Genomic DNA, 13,452 nt, shown 5'->3' on the forward strand with positions numbered 1-13,452 from the left:
TTACTATGGACAGTGCATATTCTAGTGACACAGTTCTATCTATAGATACTCACTATATGGGTTTCAGACGGAACCATCAGGGATTCTGGTCAGGAATTCTGGTTCTGGGACCGACTGCTGGGCACAACGGATTGGACTGGGTCTGCAATGGTTCTGGTCACAGCTTGGCACAGGACTGGATCGGGTCTGCAATGGTTCTCTGGTCACAGCACAGCACAACGGGATTGGATCTTTTGGTTCTGGTGAGAATTCTTTTGGCAGGCAGCAATATAGCACAGCCCGGCTGTTTGTTTGATGTTCCCCTTTAGTTGTGTAGGATTATTTCTGGTTCTGGAAATACAAGGCCTAGTTGAAAATGGTTCAACTAATGGAATGGGCCTTTCTGCTTGCCAAGTTTCTGGAGTCAGGAGCAAGGAAAATAGATAGTTCTCTCGCAGGGTGCACCACCAGCAATCGGTTAGTGGGTTAATCTGTGTGTCTTTTTTTCAGTCTGAGCTGTCTCTATTTATACTTATGATGAAAGGGGTGTGTGCTGGTTTATCATAAGCGCGCCCCCTTAGGCAAGTGATTGGCTAGAGTCTCTTCTCTACCTTGATTGGAGAAGAAAACAGGGTGTCAACATGATGAAGTGGGTTTATGAGTCAGAGAATCCTCCCCTTGTCCCTTTGAACATAAACTCTACTTTTAGTACAATATATATTTACATGTGTGCAATCTTTATAACAAAAACATATATAGATTACATATTTTGTGTAGCAGATACTCCTCCAAACCTTGTCGCTGTAGGATCTTGTGTCTGCTTTTGACAGAATTTTGCCCTTTTTGTCCGGGACACAATATACAGTTTATCAGAACATTTGTACAAATTTGCGCATGGAATATTGGCATACAAGTATGAAATTTCATACTTTTGGCATGAATACATTTGGGGTAAAACCATATTTTCCGCTACTACTTCCCAGAACATCCCACAGAGTTCAGGCATCTCTCAAAACGTGCATCCAGAAATCACATTAACAATGCTGTTATTTCTTTAATTTTCACAATTTTGCACAGTAATTTATCAGTCTTACTAAAAATGTGCTTTTGACCTTTGTTAAGCAGCATATGGTGGTTTCTCGCTGCCTTCTTCTTCCCCCGGCAGCTCAGTCTCCTCCCAGTTCCTTGTGGGATAGGCCATTTATGATTCTTCACACTTTTCATGTCCTTTCAGCCAGTGGATGTCCATTGTCCCCTTCTCCTGCTGCCCCAAATTCTCCTCCCCTAATCTAATCATCACTGAGGTGTGATTTCCTGGTGGAGTGAAGCAGACGGGAGATGCCTGGCCTCTGTGGGGGAAGCTGTTGGACTGGTTTGATTGCTTTTAGGCAGTCTTAAATTCAATGTCATTCTGTTACCTTTTTTCTTGGTTTAAAACAAACTTGTAATTTCAAAACAAGCAGCTAGAACACTTATTCCAGCTTCTAAACCATGGGATTTAACAGTTACAACCTAGATTACTCTCAATAACAGGTCACTTAGTTTTCAGACATTAGATTTCAGTTGTACAAGTTTAAATTCTATCATGCAATCTACTGACAGCTGTCATACAGGTGGCCACGGCTACTGCACCCAGATTTAGACAGATTTCACAGGCAGGCACATTTCAGCTGTGAATGTTTTGATGACAAATTCAGCATTTCAGAACATTATATGTTCATAATGATTACTTAATTTAAATGAATTGTAGCACCCAGCAAGAATATTGGATGTTTGATGGTGTTTTGTAAGGGCATTCTGCAGTTTCAGCAACCAAGAAAAATATTTAAAAACAAGATTCTGGATTTCTTTCAGCAAATCACTGCTTTTCATGCAGGCTCCATTTTTATTTGTTGGGCAGCCCAGTGACATGTTTCAGGAGTGAGATCTCTGTTCCACCACTGACAACATGCATGGTAGATTTGGCAGACATCTTTTCGTGTTGTAAAGTGCGATTTCAATAGGTTTCGGCGCGCACAGGGGTTGTGCGGCCATTTTGATAATTCTGACACCACCAAAACACAGTGATGCCGCAGGGCAGAGCATAAGTTGGTTAAAACATCCCACATATCAGACACATCCCTTTCGGTCTCATACAACACTTGAAGGGGTGGATTTGTGCCCATACTTCTAATCTCGCCCTCTATGTGTGGGAGTCCCGGGTCCCCATGGAGCCAATCGTTCACCACTCCCAATTGTTTTGGCCAGTAGTAAGTTCGGAGGCAGGGTAGACCTATTGCCCCTTACCAGACAGAACGCTGCAGGGTTTTGAGGGCTATTCGGGGCTGTTTCCCTCCCCATCAGAGTCTCCTGAGGATAACCTTTATAGATGCGAAAGTCGTGTGGGGAATACGGAGCAGGGGCATCTTGAAGGACATACAGGAATCTGGGGAGTGAGATCATTTTCAAGAGGGCTGCTTTGCCCAGTAATGTTAGTGGGAGGGATTGCCAGTTGGCAGTGTCCATTTCAATTCTGTCCACTATCCATTGCCAGATTCCTTAGGGTCTCCTGGCTGTAGTAAGAGTATCCGTGAAGGGTCTGCCCCTATGCCAGAAACCACTCTTCAGTCCTAGATGCACGCTCCTCTGCCTCTGTGACTTCCTAGGTTTGTTGCCAGGGGTGGGCCGACACCAGGGAGAGAGCCTCCCCATGGAGCACCACCTAATAGCCCTCCAAAAGCATGATCGGGCAGTCGACAGAGCCTTTGTTTATGGAAAAATGTTCTGCTGTTTTTTGGGACAGTCCATCTGCCATCCCGGGGATGTATTGAGATGCCAGTTGGCTTTGGATTTGGTCAGGCCGTATTTTAACAATATGATCAGGGGGGAATGATCTGAGATGCCCCTGGAAAGATACGCAACCATCAGTAGTCTGTGTGACATGTCATGGGACAAAGAAGTAGTCTATACAAGACAGGAACCTGTGTGCATTAGAGAAAAAGGATAACCCAGAGTCTGTGGGGTGCAGCGTTCACCAAACATCCACCCACCCAATTGCTGATGCAAAGGAATTCAGTTTTCCAGAGAGGCCGGGGTTACTAGTGCCCACATGCTTTCTGTTCCTAACCACGTTCATCACCTTGTTAAAGTCACAATTCAGAACCCATTTGTCTGCTTGTTTATCTAACATTGCTGCCTGGAGGTTGTTCAAGAGTAGAAGCATGAGTGCTGGGGTTGGGGGGGGCACGTATGCTGCTACAATAGTCCAGATGTTGCCCCCATGTCACCAGTTACCACAACAAAGTGCCCTCTCTGATCCACCTGGTCCCCCTCAATTGGAATGGGACCCTTTTATGTATGAGGAATATCATTCCCCGTGCCCTACTAGAGAATCCTGTGAACCTGTGTACCCAACACAAGACCCTTTAAGATGAGGCAGCAATACCTGATGAGTACTGCAAGGAGATAGATGGCGTTGCAGAATATACTCAAACATCAATAATCAGACTGACTCAGGACGTTGGCAAAGTAAGCCTGTTTTAATTGCAATTGTTTAAAATAGGGATTCCAATGAACATCAACGAATATGCGCTTGATCTTCTCACTCAGCGAGTTTCATAAAAATACATTTATAGTAAAATCTCATCATCATGGCAAAGTACAAAAACCTACTTGGGAAAGTGACAGGCTTAGAGGGAATATCTGGGTATCGGTTCCATACTTATTCGGAAAAGTGACTGGGTCTCTAACATTAGATGGGGCAACTAAGCCCTCCTTTAGGGAAAGTCGCTGTTAAAGTCATCAAAAACACGACATCCCATTGGTTATAAAAACTATAGGGCACTCTGTTATGTATCCCTCTATAATTGGTTGTACCCCTCTGTAATATTCCACACACGCTAGAAGTACGCAGGCTGACACCCAGGTGCTGGTGGGCTGGTCATAACCATAGCTTCTCACCTAATTGGCCTGCCATATAGCATCACTCTTGCTGTCTGTCTGCCAGTCAAGAAGCCCGTTGAAGCCTTTTGAACATTGGCCTTGGAAATATTATCTGTACCTGAGAATAGAAGGGAGTATAGGCATACGTTGTCTCTTGGTTTTGATTGAGCTCAACCCAGTATCTATTTTCATCTGACCATGTGACTGCAGACCATATTTCCTAGTCGTTCTGTATTTAAAATACTATTAAAATGATGAACCTCAAATGTCTTCAATGTTCTTGCTCCTCATCTCAGACAGGAGTTTGTTCTTTTCACATGTTCTGAAGCTACTGCATGAACATCCAGGCTCACAGTGGCCTTGACTTCCTGATGCTGGGCCAGCCAAGACTTTCTCTAATTCACCTCCGCCATTAAGTCGGTTTCTAACTGTGCCACACTTAAAAAACCTTTCTGTTCACTGGGCCAAGCTCTGCTAAAGTGCTTTGTGGAATCATCCATAGTCCATACATTCCTATGCATATACATTTGGCGCATCATGGCAATCTATTCACTACGTAGCTAGCCTCATGATTACTTTGTCTACTTGCATCTGTACACGCATAAAATGACTTTGCATTTTCTTCATTATTTCTGTAGCATGAGCATCTTCATCTCAAACCCGAAATGTTGCTAATCTCTAACACTTCCTCCTTAGATCTTTATAGAATGTTTATGTTCTCTTGCCTCTGCATCTCTTCTGGGTGCGCAAGCCCTGCTTCATATGGCGTTACCAATCTTCTCTTTTGCTAATGTTTTACTCTTGTTCTGGGATTTCATTCAAATGGCCATCATATTGTTGTGAATGCATATATGGCTTCCATAATGGATACCTTTGTTTCATGATTCTTTGCGCTATAGGTATCTTCACCGGTACTGCTCTTGTCCAACATTCTGGCTCCCAACATGTAGGCAAAAAGGGAACAGTGCTTAAGATGGGGGTACTTGGCTCCTTCTCTACCCTCCCCCCTCTGGGCAATTCATCGACCACTCTCTCATCAGTCCTTACATCTAGACATCCTCTTCTGAAGAAATGCTTCTTTGAGACCCATATCTTTATAACTCCCTTCAGGCATCCGGATGATTTCACATGCTCATCCTTGTTCCAGGACATAAGCATGCATTGTCAATTGGGACTGCAGTAGATCCACTTCCACACTTACTTCTTGTGGTTCTTCGGGTACAGGAACTTCGTTCCCTTAGATGCATGAATGCTGGCCTTCATATTGTCTCTGATCACTTCATCTGTCAGCTCCTTACTTTTCCATGCTGATTCAATATCAATCATAATCTTCATTCCTACTGCAGTCTTCTTGCATTGTGTCATTGCTATTCTGATCACACAAAATCCAAGCATGATCATCACCAACAGGGCACCCAAGAACTCAAAAATATTCGCCATCCACTGTGGGACCCAAGAAAAGATTGATCCAAGACAACCGTCATCACAAACATCTTGTACTTCATCTTCCATCTTAGCATGTTGTTTGTCAGCAACGTTATAGCCTCTGTCAAGGTGCCATTTTTGCAACATGATTCTCTGATTCTGGCACAAACACCTCCATCCATAGCTGTGATCATGTCCAGGACATATCTGTTATGAAGAGTCATCAGGCGTATGGCTCATAGCTCCTCCTTGATAACATTGAATCCCTTTATGGTGGTGTTGATTGTCTGTAGAAGCTCCCATCTGGTTATCTGTAACCACTTGGCATTTGCCATTTGTCTATATCCCAGGCATAAAGATAACATTAAAAACTGAAGCAGTCTTCCTGAACAATCTGTGTTCATAAGGAATAGCATCAAAGGTCTCTATCGATTTGGCTGAGAAATAGTTTTCTCTCTTAATTCGATCAAGGGGTTCAGCAGATCTCTTCTTCCTCAGGTGAGCATCTGCTTTTGTAAATTTGCCAATGTTCAAGTCACTCTTCAGGATCACCAATGCTGGAACATGAACAATCATAATAGAACACAGTCTTCCCCAATCTCTGGGCAGCTTCATGTATGCTCTGAATCCGCATGCCCAGTAGTGATCCATTATTCCACTGTCCCATCTTTCATTCCTGGCACATCGAAAATACATATGGCTCTCAACTCCTCCTTGATAGCATTGAATCCCTTAATAGTAGGATCGATCGTCTACAAAATCTCCCATCTGGTTATCTGTAGCCATTTGGTATTTGCTGCCATCTGGATCCTGGGCATAAAGATTATCCTGAAAATCGATGAAGTCTGACTGAACAATCTGTGTTCATATGGAATGGAATCAAAAGCCTCTATTGAATTGGCTGAGAAATAGTTTGCCCTCTTCACTCGATCCACCAGCTCAGCAGATCTCTGCTTCCTTAGGTGAGCATCTACTTTTGGAAAGTCGCCAATGTTCAAGTCACTGTTAGGAATCACCAATGCTGGAACATGGACGTTCATTATAGAACACCTACCTCCCCAATCTCTGAGCAGATTCATATAAGCTCTGGATCCACAGGCCCATTAGTGATCCATTATCACTGTTGTTCCAATGTTCATTCCTGGCACGTCAAAGGCACTATCTGTAAAGGCCCTCCTGGGTTTTTGACCCATGTCAGTAATTTTGCAAGTCTTGGCCATAAAGGGTTGTATCCATTTTCCACAATTTCAATGGTTGGTTTGCAACAACCAATCACCACCCACGCTCTGCAGATTACCACTCCTTATTCCCAGCCGTCTGGAGAAAGTACTGATCCCCAAATCTTCATCTGGCCTCTTTCTTTTGATCTTGAAACTTGTTCTGTAGTTTTTCCTAGGCTTTTAAGTCTTCTATTTACTTCCCATTGGATTCCAGCGCCTTTCACTCCAGGCTAGTCGTATCTTATCACATGATTTCTGGTGAATGTCCTTGCCCTCGTCTTTGAGTCTTCAACATAATCATCTTTGTCTGGAGCTGATAATTCTGTTGCCCATAAGATGCTGTTCGGCCCATGAACTGACCTCTTGCTCGGCAGAATGCTACGTGAGATAGGCAACGGGCTGTCTGAGCATCTATTTCAATAGCTATGAATATTTTAGATTTTCCCATAGCAAAGGCAGGAGTGCACACACTTATCATTCCTCCTCTGAGGTCTCCTTCCACCTCTTTCAAGTGCTGATAACACATGTTGTTCCCCAAATGTGCTGTGCTATCCAGATAAACAGTCAATTCATGATCATCCTCTCTTGTACTTCTCTAAGGTCTCTTTCTTGCCATATGAGCTTTTATGATCATCGCATGAAGCAAATCAGCATAGTTCCTTCTTACTAGAGGAACCATAGGGGCACTCATCAGTGAAATTGGTGTCTTTACATGTGCTACCGGTGCAGGGATAATTACACAAGGCCTTTGTTTTCGAAATATTGCTATATGTCTACCTTCCTGCTGCATAGGAAGATGCACAGGAATTACTGCTCTATTTGGACCAACATAACAACAGTATGTATTGTGAGAAACAAAAGGATTATGATAAATATAATACATGTATATATTATGTACCAATACGTCCAACTAGAGCAACAGTGGCTTCTTGCAGGTCGTTCTTTTCTTTCGTTGGTTGCTACATTATTATTGTTGTTATCAATGTTACCCATTTTGACTGTGATTATGTTTAAGGAAGGAAAACAATTTTTTATCAGGCAATCTCATGAAGTATTCTGACAGCTGTTGAATCTGTTCCAAAAGTTCCACAAGCATCTGGCTTACTGCAGGACGATTGATAGTATTCCGAATGAACACAAAGGAATTATCTTTATGCCAACTAAATGAGGATGAGCTTCAAGCAAATAGTAAAAGATCAAGGCCAGTAAATTGTGAATGTCCTCATTTGATAGAACCATTCATGCGCTCAAAGAGATGTGTCAGGCAGTAGACAAATCTGCTTCATAATTTTGTGTACCAACCAATTGATTGCAGGTCAATTTCTGGGATCTCTTATAAAGTGCTGGTCTGTCATCCGACAAGATAAGGATGTTCATGGAGCAGAAAATAAAATATCATTCCAAGCAGTTTGTGGGCATCCTCATCAGATAGGACCATATGTATTTTCAGTTCTAAACTCAGGTTGCTGGAGGATCTGCTCAATAATGGCTGCGAGCAGTCTCTTCACAATTGGAACATTTTTTGGATCTTGCAGCAACAGCGGAACGTTAGTAGTTCTCCCAACCAACATAAGATATACATGAAGAATGAAGAGGAAAACATTAGACACCACCATAGGTGCTTCCAAAGAGAAACTCAGTAAGAAAGGAATCGGGAAGCTGGTCTTTCCCAGTCATCAAAGATGAACCAGAGGTCTGGCATTTCTTTTTCCTTCAAGACTTCAATATGTCTCAGTCCAATGCTAGCAAACTCATGTGCTCAAGAACAATAGCTTTTTCACTCCTTGCTTAGCAGCTACAAAGAATGTCTCGGAAGAACCACAGTCCATGTGCACAATTTCCCTCTGTCTACAGGACAGTCTCTGTGTCCTTCTTCCTCGTCATCGATCTAGTCTGCATATGTTGAACTTCTTCTCTGTGGCTTGCTTCCAAATGGGGCAGTGGTGTGGTGGCCTCTCTGGCGTAGACTTGTACGTCTCCCTGGTGTAACCACGCTCGTCTCCCTAGGACCTTCACTGCCGATGAGGTAACATACTCCACTATGAAAGGACTGGTAAATCTGGGCTCTTTCCATTTGTGGGTAAAGTTCTGGATCAGAACTTGATCTCTGGGAAACTGTTTTGGCAAATATAGATCCATAGATCTGGTTGCTGTATGGTCTTTATCTGTGCTCTGAGACTGGCAACTCATCCGTTTTTCTATATCTGAAATGACAGAGATACTTGTAGTCATGTTTAGTAAGCACCTAGCTCATCTCCTAACAATTTTGCTGTTGTCTGGGCATCACTTCTAGTCTTCGATGGAGGAGTGAGAGGCATTGTCATTCACCTCCCTGTTACTAGTTCATGGGGTGTGAGTGATGGTCAGTGCCTGGTTGATTCCTCAATGCATATAATGCAAGGGACAGGTAATGCAGCTGTCCTTTTTTCAAGGTTAGCTTCAGCTTGGCTATACTTTTCTTGAGCAGACTGTTGATTCTCTCACATATTCCATTCACTTGCGGGTGATAAACAGAAGAAGACGTATGTTTTATGCTGAGCAATAAGCTAATTTCCTAGAACACCTCATTCACAAAATGTGGACCATTATCTGATCTCAACACATCACATATTCCTCATTTAGGAATACTTCTCGGACTAAAAACTTTGCAGCGCAAATGGCGTAAGGGTGTGTGCACGGACCAGCCTCGAATCACCTAGAAAATGGGCACAACACCACTATCATATACCTTTATCCATTACAGATATGCAGCATATCAACATAATCAATATGTAAATGCTGAAAAGGACCATTAGGTCGAGGAATTACTCCTCTGACTGTTCGCAGCGTGTACCCAGCAGTAAACATCTGCCATACGATACAATTTACTACATAAAAAACAATGTGTCTCATTACAAATCAGGCGGTCCGGAAATAACGGTGGCGGTAAACACAGCGCCACCGTTGTTTCCGGACTTCCTGATCCTGACTCCTGCAGGCGGGAGGTGATGTTCCTGCCAGGTTTAACCTGGCCATTATAACACCGCCCGCCTGCAGGTGGACGAGGAAACACCGGCAGCATTACGAGATGCTGCCGGTGTTTCCATGATCCCCATTCCCATTGAGTCCCATATGATTCAATGGGAATGGGGATTAACACCATTCCGCCTCCGTGATTCCTGGAAAACCGGGGTTGTAATGCCCCGGTAATTCTGGGAATCACGGAGGCGGAATGGTAATATGAGTCCGGCGGTAACCAGGTGGTTTTACCGCCGCAGTTACTGCCGGACTCGTAATGAGGCCCAATGTGTTCTAACAAATTCGGTACAAACCAGTCCTCCACAATAGTTGCTGCTAGGCTTTCCCTAGTGATATGTGCAGGGTAGTGTATCTGTTCCAATGGCGCCCTTAATAAGGCTAAAAGTCATCACCGGTTTACAAGTGCTGTCCTGTCACCACAGTGCCTCCGAAGGGGATAAAAAACACCCCCTCTGCGCTCACAGATCTTTTTCATAACGTGGTGCTCCACCTTGGTCTTCCATCGATTGAGTTTTAGATAAATGGTTAAAGCTTTAATTTACAATCATCAACACCACGATTCTCTCCTTCACATCAGGCATTGCAAAGCTCACTATATCAGGTGAATATGCAACTCTTTTTGCCTCTTTGTCTGCAGCTTGGTTTCCACGTGAAATAAAGTCTGTCCTCTTAGTGTGCACTGCATACTTAACTAGCACAATGGCTACTTGCAGTTGCAGTGTTTCAATAAGCCTGTTCAATAAGGTGGCATGCTGCACTGGAGTGTCGTCCGCTTGGAGGTAGCCCCTACTTTTCCATCGTGCTAGCCCTGCATGTACTGTTGATGTCACATAGGCGGAGTCATTGTACACCATTACTTCCTAGTCTGCATGTCTCTCAAGCGAGACAATCAGTGCAACTAATTCTGCAGCCTGTGCTGAAAAGTGAGACGGTAGTTGTACACTTATCATTACTTTGAATTCCACATTAGCCCTGTGTTTTACCACAGTGGAACCTGAGTATTTTTATCCATCAGTTTGATCAATCTTCGAAGAACCATCAATAAAGAGACTCTTCCCTGCTGCTTCTTTCACCCTTGGGATCGCATCATAAAATTCCTCATAATCGAGCAGTTGTGCATTTGCTTGCCCTCTGCCAGTTGTTCAGCTACAAATGTGGCAGGGTTCAAAATTTTACATCTAACTATTTTAATTGCTGGATTTGATATAACTACCTAAAAGGCAGAAGCCATTTGAGATGTCAGCAAACCCTTAGGTTTCTCCAAAACAGCAGATAAAGCATGTTCAACAAGTAACATCATAGAACACCCCATTACTATGCTGGCAGACTTTTCAATAGCGAACACGGCGGCTGCCAACAATTGTTCGCAAAGGAAGTGATCCCTCAATAATGGGTCCAAAATCCCACTGTAATATTCTAGAGGCATGTAACCCAACGTGGTTCTATTCATGAGCACTCCTGTCCATTCATATGTGGAAAGAAAAAGAATTCCTCAGAATAATTAGGAATCCCTAAAACTGGAGCTGTGCAAATTGCCTTTTTTAACTCATCAAACCTTTCTGCCATTTCCTCAGTCCATACAATCTTCTCTTGGTTCACTTGTGCTTTTTTCAAAGCCTGCAACAAGGGTCTTGTGTATGAACTATAATCAAACACCCATGCTCTGACATAATTGCATAATCCCAGAAATTGTTGCATTTGCTTTATCATGTGTGCTTTTGATGTCTTCAAAATCGCATCAGCTATTTCTGGTATAACTTTGTTTCCTTCACGTGAGATTAGCTGACCTATACACTACACTTCTTTCTGCCAATACTGCAATTTTTCTTTATTCACTTTATATCCTTTCTCTGCTAGAATAATCATTAGCTGAACTGAGTCACATCTGCACTCTTCTTATGATGCGCTGCAGACCAAAATATCATCTACGTATTGCAGCACAACACTTGGCAAATCAATATTGCTTACGTCCATCTGTAGGACTCTATTGAAAATCTATGGAGATTCTCAATACCGTTGGGGCAATCTTGTGCTTTTCAACTTAGTCTGACGGAATGTAAATGATGTCAGATATTGAGAATCTTTATGCAATGGGATTGAGAAAAAACATTTTACAAGCCAATCACAGTGAAATATCATGCCTCAACAGGGATACTACATATAACTGTCGCCGGATTAGGAAATAGAGGAAACTCGGCCTCTATAATATGATTGATTGGGCAAATGTCTTGCACTAAACGCCAAGATCCTACTTTGATTTTTTGACCAGATAGACTGCAGAATTGTAAGGTGACTCTGACGTCACTAAAATGCCCTGATCCATCATGGCAGATATCATCTTAAAAATACCTTCATCTGCCTCTCGAGACATGGGATATTGCCTTGCTCGAGGTAAAATTGCTCCCGGCTTCAACTTAATCTTGACTTCTCCAACCCCCTTCAATAGGCCTACGTCATAGGGGCCTGTAGTCCATAAAGAAACTGTTACTTTTGCCATGTCTTCATCAATAAATGCGGGGCGCTGTCGCACTGTTATCATTTTCTGTAGAACCTTGTGTCTTTCTGTCCTGATCCAATATGTAATACTCATTTCAAACACTAATTCATCATCTAACAGTTGGTCTCTAAGCAAATCCTCGTCAGTGATGTCAATCACTCTGTAACCCTCACCAATAGCAATCACTGTATTACATGGTCTGCCATCATCATCGACTCCTGTAAGCATGGCTAACTCTCCCCGTACTATAGCTGCTGGTAATGCTAAGGGAAAGACGTGTCACCCCTCTTCATCCATAGGTAGCTGCTGCCTGAGCAAAAATTAATCAGGTATTCTCACAGTATTGCCCACTAAACCACGTAGCCATGTTAACAAAATGTGTACCCCATAGAGAAAGACTCCTGGTTCTAGAAGGACTCCTTGTATAGCTATTTGTTCTGTAATTGTCATGATAAATTCTCTCACATTTAAATAATGTATTCCTGGCATTGAACACACTATGCCTTCATCAGTAAAAGAAATAGTCTTCTTTAGTTTCGTCATTAAATCTCGGCCCAGTATATTAACTTGTGTCTGTCTTGAATACAATGGGACAGACATATCCTATTCTCCAATAGAGACTGGCAACTTCTCAGTAAAAGGAACTCTACTTGTAGCTCCCGAGAAACCTTGAGCATTATTGGCATTTCCTGCTACTACAAATGTTCCCTCCCGTATACATGAGCATGTTGCACCTGTGTCTACTAAAAAAGAAAAAGAAGATCTGCCTCCTATAGTGACGTCAACCCTCGGTTCCTCTCGAGGATTGGGTGTCACAGATAGTACTGAACGCATCAAGTCACCAAGTGAGCTGTACCATTCTGGGTACATACGTATTACCATGTCTGTGAAAGGATTCCCACCATTGATAGTGACACCACTATCGAAGGAGTCAGTAACTGTCCTGTGTTTTCACTCTGCTGTATCTGCATGGGTGCGTGCTTTGACTGTCCTTGTGGCAGATTGAATGGTGCTTTCGGTGGTTGCAAAGCCTGTTGCATTCTCGGCGCTTGTGTTTGATGCACTGTCTGATCTTGGGCAAACCCATCCCTATTTTGTGGGCTATATGCAGTCGGATAAAGTCCCCCCTCTAGAGAACTGCCCATTCTTCACATACCCCTGGCTCCCACATTTTTGTGCTATGTGCCCTGTCATTCCACACATCCAAAATACAGGAGGAAGCCTTCTGATTTGTCCTCCCTGCATGCCCTGATTATCATTCTGCATAGGGTGAAAACCACCCTGGTTAATCTGAAAGTTTCCCTGATTTTTCTGGAAGCCCCTTCTGCGGAAGCCTCCCCTAATTCTTGGTATGAATCCATTATTTCCTTGATCAAACTTCAGTTGGTTATT

This window comes from Ambystoma mexicanum, chromosome 6p (genome assembly GCF_040938575.1).
Source record: "Ambystoma mexicanum isolate Mex_15411 chromosome 6p, UKY_AmexF1_1, whole genome shotgun sequence".
Taxonomy (NCBI): Eukaryota; Metazoa; Chordata; class Amphibia; order Caudata; family Ambystomatidae; genus Ambystoma; species Ambystoma mexicanum.